This window comes from Canis aureus, chromosome 12 (genome assembly GCF_053574225.1).
Source record: "Canis aureus isolate CA01 chromosome 12, VMU_Caureus_v.1.0, whole genome shotgun sequence".
Classification (NCBI taxonomy): Eukaryota; Metazoa; Chordata; class Mammalia; order Carnivora; family Canidae; genus Canis; species Canis aureus.
In genome coordinates, this window is record NC_135622.1 from 15,996,490 (window position 1) to 16,010,785 (window position 14,296).

Here is a 14,296-nt window from a genome sequence, read left to right on the forward strand (position 1 = left end):
GGAACTAGAAGTGTGGAAGGTTAGATTTCAGATATACATAGGAACTCAGAAAGAAGACACGTACACAGCCCACTGCTCCAAAGTCCTACGCTGGTATCTGCCTTCTAGATCTCACACAGATAGGACCTAAATCCTAAATGGACTTTCTTTACCTTTCCAGCTCCTTATTATCCCCAGATAATATCCTGCAGCCCACTCTCAATCTGAATGCAACTCGACCTCCTCTCAAGCAACCCCTTCCCCCCAAGAATCCACTGATGGCCCAGCCCACCTCCAAAGGCTCAGATCTTGGAGAGCCAGGAAGGAAATCTATACAATACGTCTCACTTTATCCTCAATAAAGGAACTTCTGCAGGAAGGCAACAGGCATGTGAGTGCAGCCCCCAGCCCCATACTCAAGAACTGCAACCTTCCCAGTGCTAGCAGGAGTCCCCTACTTGATAGCCTGTTTGAAGTTCCTGCTGGTTCCCCATGAATCAACCAGCAATTCTCTGGCACTAGGACCCTGCAGACAGGAAACCCCGAGCCTGCGCTCTAAAGAAAGAGATGCACCATTTCACAACTTCAGCAAAAGCCAAGGCAGCCAACAAAGCCACAGCCACCTTGGCTGTGCTTGGACTCTGCCTTTTGGGCAGCTCACCGGCCACTCCCCAGAAGCAGAGCATTCTGTCCTTTCTCTTTTTAAATCCACGTCATCGTTTGATCATAATGGAAATCAATTTCCTCAAGTCACCACGCAAAGGCGTATCCATAGCAACCACAAGAAGAAGGACACAGAAATGATGCTCAAGTAGCTGCAGCAGCAAAAGGTAAGCCTGCTTCTCTTCCATCCATGCTATCTCACCATTCTCCCCCTTCACTCAAGTGCACCTTACCTGCAAATTCCATCACACTAAAGGAGAAAACACAAAAGGTGAGTGTTGATAATCTATTCTATTATGTAAAGTTACAAATCTGCCTACTTCCATATTTGGCAGAAAAAATTCTCTTTTTCTGGTTCAATGGGGATAATTCTCTTTCTGTCTCAGGTGACACAGTCTCAGCCTGCAATATCTGACAGAGCACTATCAGTCACTTGCCTTTCTTGCCAGGATGCTAGTCTCATTCAAGGATTTCAGAGTTCCCTAAGTAGTTATAAAAGGCCAGCAGCCATAATGAGCCCACTGCCCTGCCCACCCATGCCATGAGCATGCCCACACACTGGCTGGGTAAGACCTGCGTCTTAGCAGCCCTGGACTCCAGCCTCTCAGGGTCCAGAAACTGGGAGCTGAGATTCAATCTCTGCCTCCTCTGACGCCTCAGAGGAAGGAATGCCATTTATGCAGAGGTAAGAGACTCATCAAACACAAACACTACTAAGTCATCCTCCACGCTTCCATTACCTCTTGTGTAAAAGAGACAGTAACAATAACTTTCTAACAGAGTTGTGAAAATGCCTGAAAAGCACTCAGAAGAGTGCCTGGTATGAAGGACTCAATAAACATCAGCCATTATTATCAAGAGAAAGAGGAAGGAGGGGTCTATGGTGTGAGGTTTAAGTTCTGAGGGTACTCAACACTCTTGGAGAGAATCTCAGGTCTGATCTCTGTCCCTTTCTTTACTACTTTAAGTCCCTATTCCCATCTGCACACATACCAGCACCACCTCCCCTCAGCAGATAAGGTCACAGAGAAAGAAAACTGAACCTAATAAGAATGCCTTTGCAAATTTAGATATATCTGCAATGCCTCTTTCTTCCTACATTCTTTCTTTCTTCCGTCATTCCTCTTTCAAAGAAAATAATTAAGGAGAGTCCCTTTCTTTTCAGGGCCAACCCCTCCACCCTCCGAGGACCTGATTAAACAATAATCTTTGTCTCTTGTGACTTCAACCGCACCCTCTCTACTAGCACTTACACATTATCAGGTAACCCATGCTCGAGACTTCTGTTCTAGGAAAAACTGTCTCTGGTCTCTGCTACTTCCTCCACAAGATGCTACCATTTTTCGTCCTTCCTTCCCTATCAGACTACCCAAAGTGAGTACACCTGCTCTATCATCCTTTCCCATCTACTCCTCAATCTGGCTTAACCTCGCTTCTGTCTCTACCACTCCTTAGAAGGTGCTCACACTGGGGCACCTGGGTGGCTCAATCAGGTCATGATCCCAGAGTCCTGGGATCAAGCCCCTGCATAGAGCTCCTCTCTCAGCAAGGAGTCTGCCTTTCCCTCTCCCTCTGTCACTCTCCCTGCTTGTGCATTCCTTGGGCTCTCTCTCTCAAATTTTTTTTAATCTTAAAAAAACAAAAAAGCAGCAGCTGCTGCTCACACTAAAAAAGTAAAAGAGCACTGGTGACCACAATCTCCTAACTGTCCAGTCTCAAGGTGCATTTTCCAAGCTCATCCTACTTGACTTCCCTGTAGCAGCAACTAAACCTACTAATCCTCTTCCTGGAGCTTTTTCCCTCTAGTTCCGGGCAACATTCTCTCTTGCCTTGCACACTAATCTTCTTGACCCAACATTGTCTCATGTCTTGCACACCAATCCTTCTTGACTCATCTATCATCTTCAGCCTCCTATATAAATGGCCAGGTTCATCCATTCCCACAGCACCAGCCCCCAGGTACACCTACTGCCCAGGCACAGACTCTCTTCAGGACCTCAAACCCACACTTCTACCTGTCTGCTAAGTGCCATAGACCCTTGGCGAAGTTCAATATAACTCAAAACACACTTGGTTCTTCCCCCTCAAAAAATATGCCTTTTCTATATTCCCTCTCTACTACTGGCACCATCACCAACCCAAAACAGAAGATGAAATCATCCTTAACAACTCCCTTGCTTGTTCTCAACAACCAGTTAATCATTACATCAGGTTGACTGTCTCTACGGTCTCACTGGGCTTCGTCTCCTTTCTATCCCCACTGACCTAATCCGTATGCCTATGTTATTACATGATAATACTTCCTGATCTAAATTCTCCCCTTTCAGTCTACTTCCAGTTAGCGCCCCAAAATAAAATCACATCACCTCTCTGCCCCCAAAATGGAATCTTCTTAGCACAGCACTACGGGTCATTAAAAACCTGGCCTCATTATGATTATCTAGTCTCATCAATCACCTCTCCTTTGATTCCAAAATTCTTATATTCCAGCTACATGGATCTACTTACAGTCCCCCTTATGCCTCTATAATGTCGCAAAAATCACCAAAGCCATTCTTTTTTCTCTTCATCAAGAATCAGCTCAACTAACCTCTTTCCTGAAGATTCCCAATGTCCCCATGTGGAGCTAGTCATTCCCTCCTGTGCCTTCACACAGCACTTTGGACATATCTCTATTATAACACCACATTTTTATTAAAATAGTCTCCCTTATTCCATCGTGAACTCCTTCAGGAAAGAGAATTTTTATTCATTTCAGTATCCTAACCACCGAACACAGAAAACATTCAATGTTAAATACAAACCTGCACCAACACCAGGCTCTAGAGATATAAAGCTGGCTCTGACAACTTTCTGAGGGCAGCTCCACCCTTAAAGGTCCCCACTATGAGGAAATTAGCAGTCACGCACACATGAATCCCAGGAGATGTAGCTCTTTCCTCTCCCAATAGGAGCCTAAGAAACTAAAAATGTATAGGCAGCCCCACGTCCTGCAGAATTCAGTAATGACACTAATTCTCAATCTCATATGCTTCTATGGTAAAAGGACCATAGAGAGACCTCTAGGGCAAGTGCAGATCTGGGAAAATGGCTTGAGTGGGGTTTAGGAGGTGACAAAGGCCTAGTCTTTGCTTAAGTGAAGCCCTCAGAGAATATGTGGGAGCTTGGGGACACTCAATTTGTCCATCAGCCAAATGCTACTGGTACTAGCCTGAACTTCAAAAGAAAAAATGTACTAATCCAGAGTCTCCAGAATGGCAGGGACCCTAAGACAGATTTGAATCAGTCAACTGCTTAGCACTTACCTCCTCAAGGGGACACTAAGGATTTAGTTCTCATTTCCCTTGGTTTGAGGCAGACAACCCAAGTCTCCACAGTACCACCAGTAGCTACAGACAGGCCAGGCAACCTGGGAATCCTCTACGACAATCCCCCCCAACCCAGAACTCCAGGCAGCCACCAGCAATAACAGAGATGGTAGAGTAAAACCTACAGTGGCAGTTGTCAACAGTATTATGATTCTCCCAAGTCTTCTGAATCCTCCCTAATGAGTTCTTCTCCTCTGTATCCTCATGTCAGTCAGGCCCGACTTACCAATTCTTAGTATTGCCTCCCGCATCCTTCTTGTCTCAATTACCACTGTCATCTCTTTAGTTGACCCTGTAATAGCTTTGAGACGTGAGGCAACCTATTTTCCCTCTTTGGCGCCTCATCTATAAAACAGGGTAACAGGTGCTCTGCCTACTTCACAGGATTATTAGATGAGATCACGCCTTCTGCAATTTGTAAAATTTTATACATATATAAAAGTCATTCTTATTATCATTGACCTAAGTTCTCTATTCCTGATATGTGGGGCATATCTGGCTCTCTTCCTCTCTCTCCATTTCCAACCACATTATATACCACAGTAGGACAATGACACACTCTAAAAATTGTTTCTCCCATACACTCACCTGCCCCAAATCTTTCGCTGACATACCATTTCTTACTTTAATCAAACAGTCTTGGCTCTGACATATGCAGTGTCATCTCTGCACCACTGTCAGCTGGTTAGGATGCTTTCCCTAGTTTTGCAAGCCCCACCCATCCTTCAAAGGCCAGCCAAAGCCCCACTACGCTCCATGCAGAAAGACTAAACTTGAGAGGGATTTGAAACGTCATGGAAGAATTAAGGATAATTCAGCAGAGAACACTTAGTGGGAGCAGCTATCGTCTAATACTTTAAGAGTCACCTTTTGAAGGGGGACTATACTGTTCGATTGTAAAAGAGAACCCAGGACCAACAGGATGGGATGGAAGCTGCAGAGACGTAGTTCAGCAAACTGAAAAACTTCTTTATTAAGCTGTCTCAAGATGAAATGTTGTAAATTCCCCATTATTAGAAATGTTCCAGCCCAAAGTGGCTATTCAGAAAGGACATTTTAGTTGGACTTCAACTACCACAAAGGTAACTGAACTTGAATCGCAGCATTTTAGATCTAAGGGGAATCTTAGGGCTCTTCTAGTCCAGACTCCTATTTTACAGGCCTGGACAGGGGAAGTGGCTCAGTCAAGGCAGCAAAGTTTGTATTAGAGCGCAGGAAGAAGACCATGGTCTCCGAATCTCAATCCAGTGATCTACCCCCTTGCTGTTCAAAGTGTGGTCTGAGGAGTAGCTTGTTAGAAATGCAGAACCAATTGGAATCTGCCTGTTTGTTTTTTACACAAAAAGCAGCAAGTGTATGCGCCATTAAAATCCGAAAAACGCGGACCTACACTGTCCCTTCCCAACCTTGGTTTTCTAATTCTGAAATTGCATTTCCCAAGCTATTTCAAATGTTAAAAGAGTCAGCACCCCCCTCCCCCCACCAAAAAAAAAAAAAAAAAACAACAGCATTTCCCATCCAAATCTGGGAAACTCTGCACACCATCCTTTCAGTGTGAGATTCATGGTAAATATCTTTGGCATAATGAAGGCTCTGAAACATTCTGCAGAAGAGAAACCCATGAAGTCTCTAAACATATTGGAGCACGAAATGCCTTAAAGGGGAAAAAAAAAAAAGTTATGGCAATCAATGTCCTTTAACATCCCCGCAGCTCAGGCTTTGGCAGCACACCAAGCAAAGGACGTGAGGCTCCATCTCACAGCTGTTTGCCCCTCAGGACCTTAAGCGCACTGGACTAGGAAGGGGTCAGGAAGGGCTTTGCCGTTTTCATCGCCGCAATACCTGAGGGGAAGCTTCTACATCGCGGCCTCTTTAGAAACAGCGGAGTTCTCATCCGTGTGATTCACCTGCGGCCCTGCCCAAGGCTCGGAGGAACGTGTCAGAAGCCTTCTCAAGGGTCACTCGGCCAGTTAAGGCTGCCCCCGGCAGTGGGAGTCACAGACGCACCAAACCTACATCCAGGCCGCCACGCTTGAATCCTCTAGATTTGGGGGTGGGCGTGGGGTGGGGGAGGGGGTCTTGTCTGTTTTTCGTGTGACACAAACTTCTCAGCCACGTGCCCACAGGAAACCTGTGGCTCGGAGCGGGTCCAGGGGTGCCTCAGACGCTCCCGGGAGGAGGCAGCGCCTCGCCGCTGCGGAGGAATCCGGGGCGCGACCACTCGGCCCCCGGAGCACAGGGCCGGGCTGAGGCGCGCCGGGCTGAGGAGCGCAGGTGGGCGGGACAGGCCCAGACTCCGGCGGTCGCCCCCCGCCGCGGCCCCCCGCCCCGCCCCGCCCCGCCCCGCCCCGCACACCCGGCTCCACGCCGCGCCGCAGCCCGGCACCGCCGGGAACCTGGCGAACACGCGGGCGGCGGCGGAGGACACGGTGGGCCGGGCGGCCGCCTCCGTACCTGTCCTGTCAGGGGCTCCGCGCCCGGCTCCGGCCCCACCGCCAGCGACCGACGCCCAAGCTCCTGCCGGCTGCGCCCCGCCCGCGGGGGCTGCCCGACGCGCCGCCCGACCCCTTGAGGCCCGCCCCGCGCCCTCTCGCCCCAGAGGCCCAGTGGCGCTCGGGCTCCAGGGAACACGCTACTCCCCGCCGAAGACCAGCCCGGGTTAGAAACCGCGCTCCGACCTCAGCCGGGGAGACCTCGGTCAGGCACAGAGCTGGACACCTGGAGCGAAGTCCGCGCGTGCGCACTGTGCCTGAGAGGCCAATCAGGACCACGGGAGAGGGGCGCCTCCAGGCCTGCGCCCCCTGCCGGCCGAGGGAGGCAGCGCTCCGCGACTGGGGACTGCTCTGGGCAAACGGGTGTCGGGGTCACCCATTTAGCCTTTGAGCGCTAAACTGCGAGTTACATTAGTGATAACCCATATCTCGTTATGTTAGCTTGAGGAAAAACTTAGATTTTGCTGCTACTCGGTGCTATGCATAGGGGGACACAAGCATTCTCATGCCCTTACGATGGGAGTGTAAATTAACACAAACGTACGTAATGGCATTTTGGCTTTTTTAATTGAAAAAGAAAACATGAAAAAGACAAAAGGTACTCCACTTGGTAGAATGTACCCACTTCTAACAGAAACGAAATAATAAAAAAAAAAAAGAAAAGAAAAGAAACGAAATAATAGGGCAAGCGTTCAAAGGTACTTGTACAAGGTTGTTGGGAGAGCCAGGATTTGATAGATGAGGGGTTTGAATTCTAACCTGAGACTTCCAGGCTGTGTCGGATCTCCGGTGGGTTACTTAACCCTTCCACGGCCCTGTTTCCTCATTTGTAAAATGGGAATGTTAATGATACCTATATTACTGGGTTATTAGGAAAATTAAATGAATCCATATAAAGAGCCTGAATAATAACCATTGTAATGTTTATTTCAGTTAATCTAAGATTGAAAACAACCTGAAAAGTCCATAAAATTGATGGTGAGGTAAAGGTGGGGGTGGAGGTGTAAATGGCCCCCGTCCCCCCCATTCCATCTTAGAAATATTTCTAATATATTGAACGGATAATGCATTTGCATAATTCAAAAACCAAACAATATAAAAAGTATACATCGAAAAACGTTCTTTCAAACTTTGAAAAGTTTGAAATAATCTGCATGTCAAAGTGGCACATTTTGGGGCAGACTGACCTTGTCTTGTCCCTACAGTTGCAGAATAATGTAAGTGTACTTAGTTCCACTGAACTGTATGCTTAAAGATGGTTAAAATGAGAAGTTTTTTTTTTAAGGTTTTATTTATTTATTCATGATAGACACAGAGAGACAGAGAGAGAGAGGCACAGACACAGGCACTCCTTCCCTCTGCCCACTACAACAAATCTTTATTTTTAGTTTCTTGTTTATCCTCTCAACTTTTTATGCAAATGCAAGCAAATATGAATATATAGTCTTACTCCTCTCATATCTTATGCAAAAAGAGGCAAGCTCTATACACTTGCATCTTAGTTTCTTCACTTAATGTATCCTCCTGGATAGCTTTCTAAATCAGTAAGTATTCCTTTTTTTTTTTTTTCTTAGAGCGCGCACATGATGGGGGTATGGGGCAAGTGGAGGAGGCAGAGGGAGAGAGGAAATCTCAATCAGGCTCCATGCTGGGGTCAATCCCATAACCCTGAGATCATGACCTAAGCAGAAATCAGAAGTTAGATGCTTAACCAAATGACCCACCCAGGTGCCACCCCTTACTTTTTTTTCAGCTGCATATTGCCTGGATATACATAATTTATGAACCAGCCTCTTCTAGTGGGGCACTTTGTTTCCAATCTTTCGTTGCTGCAATCAAGGCTACAATGAATCATCTTGTAGGTATGACACTCCATATGTGAGCAGGTATATACGGGTAGGATACATCTAGGTCAAATAATAAATGCATCTGTAATTTTAGTAGAAATGGCCTCCATCTCCTTCAGTTGAAGAGAAGCGTCATTTAAAAATAAATCTGGTGGGACGCCTGGGTGGCTCAGTGGTTGAGCATCTGCCTTCGCCTCAGGGCGTGATCCCGGGGTTTGGGATGGAGTCCTGCCCACATCGGGCTCCCTGCAGGGAGCCTGCTTCTCCCTCTACCTGTATCCCTGCCTCTGTGTGTGTGTGTGTGTGTGTCTCATAAATAAATAAATAAATAAATAAATAAATAAATAAATAAATAAATAAATAAAACCTGAAAGTACTACATGCACATACTTTTTGTTGTGGTGACACATGAATAAAACTTCTCATTTTGGGGATCCCTGGGTGGCTCGGTGGTTTAGTGCCTGCCTTTGGCCCAGGGCACGATCCTGGAGTCCCAAGATCAAGTCCCATGTCAGGCTCCCGGCATGGAGCCTGCTTCTCTCTCTGCCTGTGTCTGTGCCTCTGTGTGTGTGTGTGTGTGTGTGTGTCTATCATGAATAAATAAATAAAATCTTTAAAAAAAAAAAACTTCTCATTTTAACCATCTTTAAGCATACAGTTCAGTGGAACTAAGTACACTTACATTATTCTGCAATTGTAGGGACAAGGTCAGTCTGCCCCAAAATGTGCCACTTTGACATGCAGATTATTTCAAGCTAAGAACAATCAAGGACCAAAAGAGGAAGAAATTTTGACCTCTAACCTAACTGTATAGAAGAATTTAGATGGAGGACCTGCTTCAGGAAGAGAGCTCTCATCATAGATAACTACATTATACTATGAACTAGGGGTGGTGAAAAGGGAAGAACTGGCACTTGGGTGGCTCAGTGGTTGAGCATCTGCCTTACACTCAGGTCATGATCCCAGGGTCCTGAGATGAGTCTTGCATCAGCTCCCTGCACGGAGCCCACTTCTCCCTCTGCCTACCTCTCTGTGCCTCTCATGAATAAATAAAATCGAAAGAAAGAAAGAAAGAAAGAAAGAAAGAAAGAAAGAAAGAAAGAAAGAAAGAAAGAAAGAAAGGAAGGAAGGAAGGAAGGAAGGAAGGAAGGAAGGAAGGAAGGAAGGAAGGAAGGAAGGAAGGAAGGAAGGAAGGAAAAGAAAGAAAGAAGAAAGAAGAAAAGAAAGAAAGAAAGAGAAAGAAAGAAAGAAAGAAAGAAAGAAAGAAAGAAAAGAAAAGAAAGAAGGAAGAAAGAAAGAAAAAAGAAAGAAAGAAAGGAAGGAAGGAAGGAAGGAAGGAAGGAAGGAAGGAAGGAAGGAAAAGGAAAGAACCTAGCAAAGCCTGTTTGATCAAAGTTCCCTCTGTGTCCCTTGTTTCTGGATGTCCCAGCAACTATTTGTTTTTTTTTTTTGTTTTTTTTTTTTTAATTTTTTTTTTTATTTATTTATGATAGTCACACAGAGAGAGAGAGAGAGGCAGAGACACAGGCAGAGGGAGAAGCAGGCTCCATGCACCGGGAGCCCGATGTGGGATTCGATCCCGGGTCTCCAGGATCGCGCCCCGGGCCAAAGGCAGGCCTAAACCGCTGCGCCACCCAGGGATCCCTATTTGTTTACCAAACATTTACCCTTCATCTGCCTGTAAATTGTGTTCCTTCCCTCCATAGTCCCAGACTCCTGCCCCCTTCTCCTTAGCTCAAGATGACACGCATACTTCGGTTTGCCTGACTGCTTTGGAATCTCATGTCTGTGTGGACTTCTCATATGTATGGAATTTAATTTGATTTTCTCCTGTGAATCTGTCTCATGTCAATTTAATTCTTAGACCAGCAAGAAGGATTTTGGAGAATAAGGGAAGTTTTCCTCCCCAGAACAACCATTACCACTCTCCATCTCTAGAACTTTCTCGTCTTTCCTTTCTGAAACTCTTATACCCAATAAACATGAATTCCTTTTTCTCCCCTCCCCCAGACCCTGGTAATAAGCATTCTACTACCTGTTTTTATGAATTCGACTACTCTACGTACTTTATATAAGAGGAATCATATAATATTTGTTGTTTTGTGCCTGGCTTATATTTTCAAGTTCCATTCATGTTGTAGCATATGTCAGCATTTCCTTCCTTTTTAAGCCTGAATCATATTGCCTTTTGTGTGTATGTTACATTTTGTTCATCCATTCTCCCATCAATGACCATTTGGGTTGTTTCTAGCTTTTAGCTAATGTGAATATCCACATATTTAAAAAAATATATATATATACATATATATATATATATATATATCCCACTCATTGCATCCCCCAAGATCCCTACCTAAAGCATCTCAATGCCAGTGTTCTGTTCATTTGTTTTGCTATTCCAGAGTCAGGCTCCAAAAACTTAGATGCAAACAGCAGCTTCCTATACACACTGTTCTGAACCTTGTTTTTATCTCCAGTGGACACTATCTCTTGGAGGTTGTCTATATTAGTACATATTGGTCTCTTTTGAAAAAATTTTTTAAGTGTACATTTTTTTGAGCTAGAGTCCTGCCTCTGAGTGAGAGAACGACACACTATTCAACAAATGGTGCTGGAATAATTGGCTATCCAAACTCGAAAGAAGGAAAGAAAGGAAGGAAAGAAGAGAGGGAAGAAATAAATGGGTGCTTCAATTTCTGGCAATAGAGGACTAAATATCATGGAAATTCCACCTAATACAGTGCAACTAAAAATTCTGGAATGCAACAATTCACACAGGAGGGCACATACCCAGGCACATGCACCTGTCCTTATTGCCTAAATGAACTGGTGGGAAAATAAGGGAATTCCTCAGAAGCTAGACATGCTGTGAAATTATAAATCCCAAAAGGCACCAATGATCACTGGAGCTAGTGTTGGCTTAACAAACCCTTAATGGCTTGGAACTGGGGTTTAAAGGGCCTGAATTAAATAGGGACAGAAGACCAAATCTGGATTGAGCAGAGAAGATTGGAATAGAAAACTAACCCACCCCCCCCCGCCCTACTCCACACACACACACACACACACACACACACACACGCACATAAAGCCAGGAGAATCAAAGAGTAACACCCAGGACAGTAAACCTCAAAAAAAAAAAAAAAAAATGCCCCACAGAAGGAAACAGTAAAGATAAAATTTTCTCATCCTTAGTTCTAGGTGTTGATGGGATAAAAATCCTCTCTGGTAATTCAAAATAATAAGACTGTATTCACATAAGTTTGGGACCAAAATGTATATCACACGAATGGCCAAAAATTTCCAAGACAAAATTTATTTTAAAATGGTCCTGAGTTAGTATAGTACACCTGGGTACTTGGCCAAACTAAATGTGCACTTTAATTTTTATTTTTTATTTTTATTTATTTTTTATTTACTCATGATAGAGAGAGAGAGGTAGAGACACAGGCAGAAGAAGAAGCAGACTTCCTGCGGGGAACCCAATGTAGGACTCGATCCCAGGACCCTGGGATCACAACCTGAGCCGAAGGCAGATGCTCAACCACTGAGCTACCCACGTGCCCCTAAATGTGCACTTTAATCCCAGGCCCCCAATAATTCCTATAGCTATAGTTCCAAGAACCATGAGTATACAAAGTTACCAAACACACAAAGAAACAAAGTACCACAAACTGTTCAAGCCTGCAAAGATTATTGACACGGGAATTTTCAGTAATAGTATACAAAATGAAGATGTTTAATATGTTTTTAAAAACATAAAGGGAGATTTAAAACATAGGGAAAAAGAGATTATAAAAATTGACCAGGTAGAGGCACCTGGGTGGCTTAGTCCATTGGGCGGCCAACTCTTGGTTTCAGCTCAGGTCATGATCTCATGGGTCATGGAATCCAGGCCCAAGTTGGGCTCTCTGCTTAGAAGGGAGTCGGCTTGAGGATTCTAAATCCCTCTACCCACCTCCCACTCATACTTACACCTTCTGTTTCTGTCAAATACAGTTTAAAAAATGGACTAGGTAAAAAAAAAAAATGGACTAGGTAGATCGGCAAAGAAAATAATTATAAAATACAGTAATAAAACTATAATAATTGTAATATAAAGTTATTGGGTGGAATAAAAATATTTAACCATGGTTGAAGGGAAAATTAGTAAACTGGAAAATATATCTAAAAAAGATAAATCAGGAGCACCTGGGTGACTCAGTTGGTTAAGCGTCCAATTCTTGGTTGTAATTCTCATCATGATCCCAGGGTGATGAGATCAAGACCTTCATTTGGCTCTGCACTCAGCACCAGAGTCGGCTTGAGATTCTTTCCCCCTCCTGCTTCCTCCCCCTCCACTCCTCTCTCTTCCCCACCCGTGTTCACACTTATGTTCTCTAAAAAAAGTAAAATCTTAAATAAAATAAAATAATACAAAAATAAAAATGAACCAAAATGCAGCTTTAACACAAGAAGGAAAATCAAAAGATCAAGAGGCATGAAGGATAAAGTGAGAAGGTCTAATCTTTGTCCAATTGTAATTCCATAAAGAGAGAAGAAAGATAATAGAGGCTGTGTTTAAAAGGAAATACCTGGGTAGCTTAGTTGGTTGTGTGTACTTTCAGCTCATGTCATGAGTCCTGGGATAGAGCCCCCCTGCTTAGCGGGGAGTCTGCTTCTCCCCCCACCCCTCCTCCATTCATACTTTCTTGCTCTAAGGAGAAATACAGAAGAAGCTTATCAGTGTTGATCTTGGCAATGATTTTTTGGACATGACGCCAAATGCAAAACTCAAAACTTAAAATCAACAAACAGAACTACGTCAAACTCAAAAGCTTCTGCACAGCAAAAGAAACAATGAACAAAGTGACAGCCTACAGAATGGGAGAAAAAGTTTGCAAACCATATATCAGATAAAGGATTAATATTCAAAATGAAGAATTAACACAATAATTAACACAATCTAACGACAAAAACAATCTGATTGAAAAGGGCAGAAGAACTAAATAGACCTTTTTCCAGAGAGGACCATCAAAATGACCAATAGGCACATGAAAAGATGATCAACATCACTAATAATTAGTGAAATGCAAATACCACGGTGAGGTATCACTTTACACCTGTTAAAATGGCTATCATTAAGAGACAACAGGTGCTGGTAAGGCTGTGGTGAAAATGGAACCATATACACTGTTGGAAATGTAAATTAGTCCAACCACTATGAAAACAATATGGACTTTCCTCAAAAAATTAAAAATGGGTCTACTGTATGATCCAGCAATTCTATTTCTGGGTATATACGCAAAGGAAATGAAAACAGGTTTTCAACAGGACACATGCACACCCATGCTTATCTTAACATTATTTACAATAGCCAAAATAATATGGAAACACCCAAACACCCATCAATGGATGAGTGGATAAAAACGGATATAGATACAGATATAGAGAAAGCGTATATATACATACATATATACACATACAAGTATACATATACATGCGTGTGTGTGTATATTATTCAGCCATGAGAAAAAGGATCTCTTGCCATTTGGGACAACATGGATAGACCTTGAGCACATTATACTTATTGAGATAAGTCAGACAGAGAATGACAAATATTGTAGGATACCACTTATATGTGCAATCTAAAACAGTCAAACCTATGAAAAAACACAAAGTAAAATGGTGATTATTGGGAGAAGGGGGATGGGAAGGATAAGATTAATGGTGTTTAAGGGTATAAACCTGTAATAAGTAGTAAATAAGCCATAGAGGTCTGATGCACAGTACGATGGATATAGAAAATATTGTACTGTAATGGCGTGATGTGATAAACATTGCTTCTATGGCATTCATATTACAATATATAAAGGTATCAAAGTAACACACTGTATACCTTTAATTTACAAAATGTAACATGTCAAATCTATCAAATAAATAAATAAATAAATAAATAAATAAATAA

At 43.6% G+C, this 14,296-nt stretch overlaps 2 protein-coding genes across 3 annotated transcripts in view; one reads left to right on the forward strand and one right to left on the reverse strand.

Annotated features, from left to right (window-relative positions):
* The window catches only part of DCTN1 (dynactin subunit 1), a 31,022-nt gene extending 24,408 nt beyond the window's left edge, over nucleotides 1-6,614 (reverse strand). The window contains exon 1 of one of the 2 annotated variants that reach the window (XM_077842957.1): nucleotides 6,465-6,614. The gene's annotated coding sequence lies outside the window, so the exon portion shown is untranslated. Of the gene's footprint in view, nucleotides 1-5,852; nucleotides 6,017-6,464 lie in introns of those variants that run through there. The other variant, XM_077842959.1, reaches the window with a different exon arrangement.
* Nucleotides 553-14,296, forward strand: part of WDR54 (WD repeat domain 54) — a 33,598-nt gene continuing 19,854 nt past the window's right edge. Inside the window, exon 1 of the mRNA XM_077843029.1 lies at nucleotides 553-809. The gene's annotated coding sequence lies outside the window, so the exon portion shown is untranslated. The remainder of the gene's footprint in view (nucleotides 810-14,296) is intronic.